Source organism: Triticum aestivum, chromosome 3B (assembly GCF_018294505.1).
Source record: "Triticum aestivum cultivar Chinese Spring chromosome 3B, IWGSC CS RefSeq v2.1, whole genome shotgun sequence".
NCBI classification, from domain to species: domain Eukaryota; kingdom Viridiplantae; phylum Streptophyta; class Magnoliopsida; order Poales; family Poaceae; genus Triticum; species Triticum aestivum.
Window position 1 is genome coordinate 817,542,080 of NC_057801.1, and position 8,701 is coordinate 817,550,780.

An 8,701-nucleotide genomic window follows, 5' to 3' on the forward strand; every position below is an offset into this window, starting at 1 on the left:
GGTGAGGAGCCAGCCTGTCGTTGACCCAACCTTCTTTGGTGGCGGTCGCGTGGGCCAGTGATGATCGAGAGGCTCGAGGACTCCGCGGAGGTGGTGCGTCACCGTGTCAGTGAGGAGGACACACACGTCCGTCGCTACTTGTTTGCGTTGGAGCACAGGCCGTTCTCCAATACCTGGCAGGTTCTCCGGGGATCTCACTGGAGCTATGATCCCGTGATGGTTCCTTCTCTGTGGGTGTCCACCGCCCGCGCCGATACCCGTCGTGTGCTAGTGTTTTAGTTGTATTAGTGATGTTATATGTATGACACTATTCGTAATGTATTAGTGATAATATTCGACGATGTACGGACGTATGAGATGATTTACTTTTGCTTATTGAATGCATGCTAATTTGAGTCCTATAAGATATTTTGAAATGTATATCTTGTGTTGCTCAATATCCAAGTGGCTCGTCATGTTTGCAGGTTACACCTCCGTGTGGCCTATGTTTTGCCGGAGTGTTGATTCATTTCCGTTCCGGCAAATTTCAGGCGCTCGATATGTCCTATTTTAGTAAAGGTCATGCCGGATTTTTCCGTCAATTTTGGCATGACTTGTGCCAGAATATATAGGAAATATCGAGTGCCCCGGATTTGTGTGTTGAGTATCTTGATAGTTGTATTCTATCAATTTTCAATTAATGTTTTAACTATGAACATAGGAAACGTCTGACGACGAAAAGGATTTCGGTATTTGCAAATACTGCGAACACGAGCGCGGCATGTGCGACGGAATCTTCCTAGATGATGATAGGCGCTTCAGCATCAAGCTGGATGAGAACTTCCAAGTGGATACAGTAAGTCACAGCGACAAGTCTTTTCTCGTAATTAAGCATGACATCTGCTTCATTTGCTTCCACTTATATTTTTTTACTATTCTACTAGCGTATCCCCTGCCATGCAAGAGTTATTGTATTGGATAAGATAGGTTTCAGTCATAGTATGGAGGAAAAGAAAGTTTACTTGAAGACCGAGCATGGTTATATTTTCCATGCAAAATTGTACAATTTAGACGACTACACCTATTTTGGATGCAAAACATGGCGAGCACAATGCAGGACTTATGCATTTGAGCCTGATATAGTTATCACCTTTGATATTCGTCCGGAAGATGGTATTGAAGGTAATACCGACATTTGGGTCGATGTGCAGACGCCTCCAGTTATACCATTATGTAAGTTTCTCAACCATATTTATGTCTTTGATCGATATTGTTTATTCAAAAATAGTTGACAACTAATTTGTACTGTCAGCTTATTTCGGTGCAAGCAAACATGTCCAGCGCTTGGTAGACAGGACCGTATACTGTCCTGGGGCTGAACTCAACTGCGAGGAGCTCAGTCATTATGTTTCATGGCTTGAGGATCTTGATACTGTCAAGACAAATTTTCTTCCTGCATTTAGAAATGTTAGTACTGAAAATGTGCGACCAATAGTGTTCGTAATGAACTACGGTCACATCTATTTAGGAAGGATGGTAAGATTTTTACTATTTGTCATTAGTGCATCTTTTCCATACATTATTTTTGAAACTAAACTTCATTGCTAAGTATGTTAACATACGATGTTCTTCAATAGGGACTCCCGATGAATGTTGTGCCTTATGGGATCGAGACTAAAGGTACCATGAGTATTTTCAGCTTACGGCCAAGATATCCTACGGATTACTTTAGTGCATTCAAGATTAGTGACGGATGCTTAATAGTGCAAGACTGGACCAAATATGTGATGGAGGAGCGCAGAGAAGTACTAGGGGGCAGCAAACAGATGTGCTACCCACGATTAGGAGACAGGTTCATCTGCATGCTCCAGCTTGATCAAGGAGGAGAGCTATACACGTTTTATGTTATTTTACCTAAGAGAGAGCAGCAGGAGTGATTAGCTAGCTAGAAATGAGTTTGAGGATGATGATGTGCTACACTATATTACTATGATGATAAAATAGCTAGTGCTGGTGGTAATGACTATGATGATTATTATTAGCTAGTGTTAGTGGTGATTAAATAAATACTGTTTTCTTTTTGAGACAGAAATAAATACTGTTGGTGGTGATGACTATGAGGATGATTAAATAGCTTGTGCTGACGGATTAGATTCAAGTGGAGGCAACATGTGGTGCACATCGAAAGTACTACTAGTCCAAACTAGATCAAGTTTGGATTAGTAGTATACTTTTGACATGCACCACATATTGCCTCCACTTGAACCTAATCCACCTTCATTTGACACACTGTTATGGACATAATGATGTAAACCTCATAACTGGTATTGTACCACTATTTGTACGATGGCGCATAAATACACTAAAAATGAAAAAAAAGTACTAGTAGCGATGGACAGAAAACACGCTGCAAGTAGTTACCTTAGCAGCAGCGTGGTAACGAACAAACGCTGCAGCTATTTGTCCTAGCAATAGCTGTAGCGCCTTATTAGTAGTGCGCCCTCCCGCGCTACTAGTGAGCACAAAACCCGCGCTACTGCTAGGGTTTTCCCTAGTAGTGAGGAGGAGGAAGAAGAAGAAAGCCACCCCCCTACGATGGGGAGAAAGAAGAGGACGGCCTCGACGCGCTTGGAGGCCGAGGCGTCTAAGAAGGGGAAAGCTTCTCTTCTAGACTACTCCACCGCAGCCACCAACAGCAGCTCAGAGTGGGAAACCAGGGTCAAGCCCCTGGCCAAATCGTGAGTACTAAGAAACCCGGACACACTCATATATCCAGCCTCACTATTGCGTAGTATTAATATGTTGAATCATGTATTTTGTAGTCTGGCCCGGTCCAACGTCGGGCGATCCTCGTCGGAGGAATCGTTGGACCCGGATGCGATGGACAGCGGGAGTCTCCCGGCGGCCTTCTCTCCCAACACCATGGATAACACCGAGGTGTCGTCCCAAAGGAACCCCGACCAGGGAGGGGTTCCGGAGACCGTCAGGGCGGCGCTGGAGGATCAAACCTCAACAACCGGACAAATGGGGGAGCAGACCCCCATGGATACTGACGGCGGGGGACATACTGAATTCGGGCCCCAGCCGAACACAATTCCGAAGACAAATACAGCTCCGGAGTCAGGCAAGTGACGTCCTTCAAAAGAAGGGGGTGCGCCTATTCCGCCGGTGACCTCTGTCCACCCAGAGGCACCGGATACTTGTTGGAGGCGCTGTAAGGCGCTTCCATTGTTGAAGAGCATCGTATCCTTATGGGCGCGGTGATTGAGAAGATTCAGTCCGTAAAAAGTGGGTTGACCGAAGCCTGCACATGCCTTCTAACAGGCTTTGAGGTAAGCAATGAAATTGAGTATAAAAGAATGTCACAATATAGACAGTAGGCCCTGATACATTGTCCAGTGTTCCAAAAGAAGTCTGACAGAGGATCGAATAAGTTTCGCAGGAGACTAACTATAACATGTCTATGTGAATAAGCAGGCGTCGTTATTGGCTGCAACCTCCCATACTACTGAGGTCTCCGGACTGAAGCAGAGTCTGGAGCGGGCTGAGGAAGAGCTCGGCCATGTAAAGAAACAACTGGAGGATAACCAAGGTATGGAATAACCTTGTTTGTATTCAATGCAGAGGAATAATTTATTTTGACTAAAAAATGTCATGATATATATTAGGAGCGGCGACCAAGGTCGAGGCTCTCAAAAAGGCACTAGCCGAGGCCGAGAAGAAGGCGGCCAAGGATCAGGCCGCTCGTGAAAAGCACGAGGCCAGGGTGTGTGAGGTCCAACAAGAGCTCAAGGAAGCCGTGAAGAAGTGTGAGTCCTTGGAGCAAAGTATAGCGAATAAAGAATCCGAACTCACCAAGGCTCGTCAATCCACACATGATGCCCGGGTTGAATCCCAAGGCACCCTCCAAGAAATCCAGGAGGCTAGAAAAATCGCAGCGGTTAAGGCCTTTATTATGCAGAACAAATATGTGAAGAAAAGGTTCCTTTTACTCTCCCGAATTCAGAGTTTTCCAGGGGTGTTTGCGGATCTATCGCGTAGTGTGTCCGACGCCGCACAATTTTACCGAGCCAAAGAGGGGAGCTTTACGGAGAAGCTGTTTTGGTCGCAATACCTTGCGCCAGAACATCCGGTGCCCTTTATCGATCAACTGAAAGAGCTGGTCGAGCTGCATAGGGCGGCCAAACTAGCCATGAAGGATTTAATAATCTGGCTATGGCCTGCCGAAGCTATTCCCAGCAACTACTTCAGACTCTGAAGCGGCTGGTCAGTGCCTGCCCTCGTCTTGATGCCATCAAGCGGTGGGTCTGCATTGAAGGCACACTAATGGCCTTCGCCCGCGCCATGGTGCACTGGGCAAAAATGGATGCCACGAAGCTGATGACCGAAGGACCGCCCGCAGGGAAGGAGCACCGCAAGCCCGAGATGTACTATGACAGTGTCTTGGAAGGATCCCGCATTGTGGCGGAGCAATGTGCCAGGGATGTTATATTTCCATGAATGCATTCATGTTATCCTTTGCTATAATAAGAAACAAGATCGTTATGTAATATAATGCTTGTTATTTAAAATTTTACCTCCTGTGCGGCCGTTTTATATTAAATCTGAGAGTTGGCCAGTTGTCGGCTTCAGCCCCACGTAGGAAGTACGGGGGGTTTGGGATAAATATAAACACTCTTTTACTCTAGAGTTTGGTCCTTAAAGGAGGTGTTTAGCGCAACGAACCAGGCAATCGGACTATGGGCTTTATCACCCTCACTTAGCCATCGGAGTTTGACAATAAAATGTAGGCGCAGCCCCTAGTGTTCGGAAGTCCGAACTTGGGGTACTGTAAAGACCTAATCGGATAAAAACCGATTTCATCGCACGATGCATTAGATATCGCACAATGCGGAAGAAATCGCTAAAGATTTTGTGACCTCTCGAATAGCTGACCAGCTCTCACCGCATCATGACAATCAGTTTTCGGCTTTCTCTACTGAGCGTGCTCGTTTCGAAAGAACCGGGACACAATTGCAGTAGTTCTCCCTTTTACTACCCTAGCCGATATAGCGGAAGGTAAGGGTAGCAAGCACAGGAGCCGGGCAACCCAACTATTGACCCAAGACATGATTCCAAGCCGATGCATATAATGTTATAAGTTTGGGGTGCCGAACAACCGGAAAAGTGTTCAGACTTTCTTGCCATGTTATGGGCTACAATGAAGCCCCTGGTGAATTAAGGCGTACCAGTGTGTACGGTTGCAATTGATAAAAATATCAAAAAATGAAACAACAAGTTAATGTCTGATAAATAGAGGCGCAAATTTTTTTCATTGTAATTTAATAATACGTCGAAGCATATTTGTACAAGTACTGCGATAGACAATATGACTTTCTTAACCTGCTGAGACCAGTGGGAGCTTGCGTGCGGGTCCGGAGACAGATAGAATGATCATCGAGAAAAATATCTAGAGATTCCCTCACGCATTGAGCTTCTTCCCTCCTTGGTATATCGTCCTTTGATAGGTCGGACAATCAGGTCGCCAGTAACGCCTAGACAAGAAGTAACCTTAAAAAAAGAAAATGTAAATAATGTGTGTCCAGGGGCGGTTGAGCAGCATTGTGGAACACAACTTAGCTGTGCCTCCGTCTATCCCCATGGTATTTTGAGTGCGTAGTTATGTACGCGCGGTACAAAGGACCGCAGGTTGGTCGGGGTTGGGACGGAGGCCAAATTGCTCGTCAAGCTCTTGGCGAGCTAGACTGTCTTGCTGCAGGGTAGTTCGGACTCGTTTGACAGTGTCCGGGAGCTTGGCTGCCGAATTAATATTCGACCTGAAGAAGGCCGCTTCGTGCTTCTGCTGCGAGGGGCAGCGGTGTGCTCCTCAGTGCGGAGGGAGCATTCCTGTTTCCATTGACTATTATGATACCATGTGGATAGTGCATCTTGAGCTTGAGATAAAGCATAGTTGGCACCATATTGAATCGAGCGAACGCGGTTCGTCCGAGCAATGCATGATAGCCACTGCGGAAAGGGACGATATCGAAGATTAACTCTTTGCTTCGGAAGTTTATCCGGGGATCCGAAGACTACTTCCAGTGTGATTGAGCCGTACAGCGGGCCTCTATGCCTGGGATGACACCTTTAAAGGTGGTTTTAGTGGGTTTGATTCTTGAGGTATCAATACCCATTTTGCGCACTGTATCCTGATAAAGTAGGTTCAGGCTGCTGCCACCGTCCATTAGGACTCATGTGAGATGAACCCTTCGATGATTGGTCGAGGACCAGTGCGGGCTGAACGCCATGACGGATACTGGTCGGATGGTCTCTGCGATCAAAGGTGATCGGGCACGATGACCCATGGGTTAAATTTTGGGGCGACTGGCTCTACCGCGTAGACGTCCCTGAGCGCACGCTTCCGCTCCCTCTGGGGATATGGGTAGCGTATATCATGTTCACCGTTTTGAACTTGGGGGGGGGGTACTTCTTCTGACCCCCTGTGTTCGGCGGCCGGGGCTCCTCGTCATCATCCTCGCTTTGCGGCTCCTTCTCCTGTGTTTGGCATTTAACTTGTGGGCTGTTTAACAACCCAACATTCTCTGTTAGTATGGGTTGGCTCGTTTATCAGGAGCACCATGGATTTGGCATGGAATGATCGAGTATGTGGTCCAAATTGTACGGGCCGAATTGTTTATTTTATATGGCTTCTTCCCGCTGACCGGACTTGGAGCCACAGAATCCGGCATTGACTGTCGTGTCTCTTGGTGTTTGTCACCGTTGTTTTGACGCTTGTGTCTGCTATTACTTATTTATTTTCTTTTATGACAATTCTTTTGCTTTTAATCTTTTGAACGAATTATAATTACTTATTTATTTTCTTTTATGAATATTATTTTTTGCTATTAAAGTTTGTAACAAAATTTTGTATAATTTTAGTTTCAATAATACTAGAGGTTTATAAAAGTTTTTTAGTTGATTCCTTCAGTACCAGTTCTAAGGCTGTTACAAAGGCATTTTATTTGGTACAGTTTTAAGGCGACATTTTAGTACCGGTTCGTGCATGAACCGGTAAAAGACTTTTTTAGTTGATTCTTTCTGCAGCTGTTTTTTAGTCCCACCTCGCCAAGCGAGAGGCATCGCAGCGGTTTATAAGCTCGAGTGCAGAGACGATGCAGAAGAGGCTCATGCTACCTGCACGTTGCTTAGCTTTAAGCCTTGAGGAATAGGGTAGACTGCACAGAGCTATGTGCACCTGCCAGTTTACACTATTCCGAAGGCTTGAAGCTAATTACGAGCATTATGCCTCTTTTTTTATTTTTAATGACTTATTACAGCTCAGAAAGAAATAGAAAAAAAATAAATACAGCAGAAAAGAAAAAAACTATATAAAAAACTACTCAGAAATAAATAGAGAAAAAATAGTTGTGATTAACTTTACTAAAAAAATGAGCATAGATGCGCTTATAGAGAAAATTCAACCTAAATTCATAATAAATTTCTACTAACTTCAGAGAAATTCAATATGAATTTAGGTCAAATTCCCTGTATAAGGGCATCTATTTTCACTTTGAGGGAGGGGCTTATAAACGGGTGTGAGCGCCCTTCGGTTGGCGAGGTGGGACTAAACTCTGACCGCAACGAGGACCAACCCTTTAGTCCCGGTTGGTGGCACGAACCGGGACTAATGGGCTGCCTTTGGTCCCGGTTCGTCCCACCAACCGGGACCAATGGTGGTGGGCCAGGAGCGAGGCCCATTGGTCTCGGTTCGTCCCACCAACCGGGACCAAAAGGTCCAGACGAACCGGGACCAATGGCCCACGTGGCCCGGCCGGCCCTGGGGCTCACGAACCGGGTCCAATGCCACAATTGGTCCCGGTTCTGGACTGAACCGGGACTAATGGGCTGACCCGTCCTGGACCATTGCCCCTTTTCTACTAGTGTGCATCGGGGCTTGCCGTTGCTATCTCTGGCTTCATAAGTGCCAGGTTTACTTGAGTTGTTGTTGCTACGAGCTAGCCAGCTATCTTCGCCCAACAAAAGCGAGTCATAAGCATCATAGGGGTTGGCATGGACTTCGGCTTTTCTTGGCCGAGGTGTCGGGCAAGCCATTCGTCACGAATGTTATGTTTGAAGGCCGCTAGGGCTTCGGCATCCAGACAATCGACGATCTGGTTCTTTTTAGTTAAGAACCTAGAATTTCCTGGCTGACTCTCCGGGCTGTTGGATTATGTGACTTAAGTTGTCGGCATCCGAAGGTCGGACATTGGTACCTTGGAAGTTGTCAAGGAAGGCATCTTCGAGGTTCTCCCAACCGTCAATTGAGTTTTCAGGCAGACTGTTCAACCAGTGCCGAGCTGGTCCCTTGAGTTTTAGAGGGAGATACTTGATGGCGTGGAGATCATCACTGCATGCCATGTGAATATGGAGAAGAAAGTCCTCAATCCATACCGCTGGATCTGTTGTCCCATCATATGATTCAATGTTTACGGGTTTAAACCCTTCTGGGAATTCATGTCCCATTACTTCATCACTGAAGCATAGGGGGTGTGCGGCGCCTCTATGTCGGGCCACGTCGCGACGCAGCTCGGGTGGAGCTGGTTTGCGGTATTTGGCCAAAACTGGGTTGTATTTGTTACGTCCAGCAAGGTGGCTGTCGTTGTGCATTGGGGCGCCCCCCGCGGTCCATAGATTGATCTGGTCTGGCCTGCTCTATCTTCTAAGTCATGCCGCAGGTCATGTG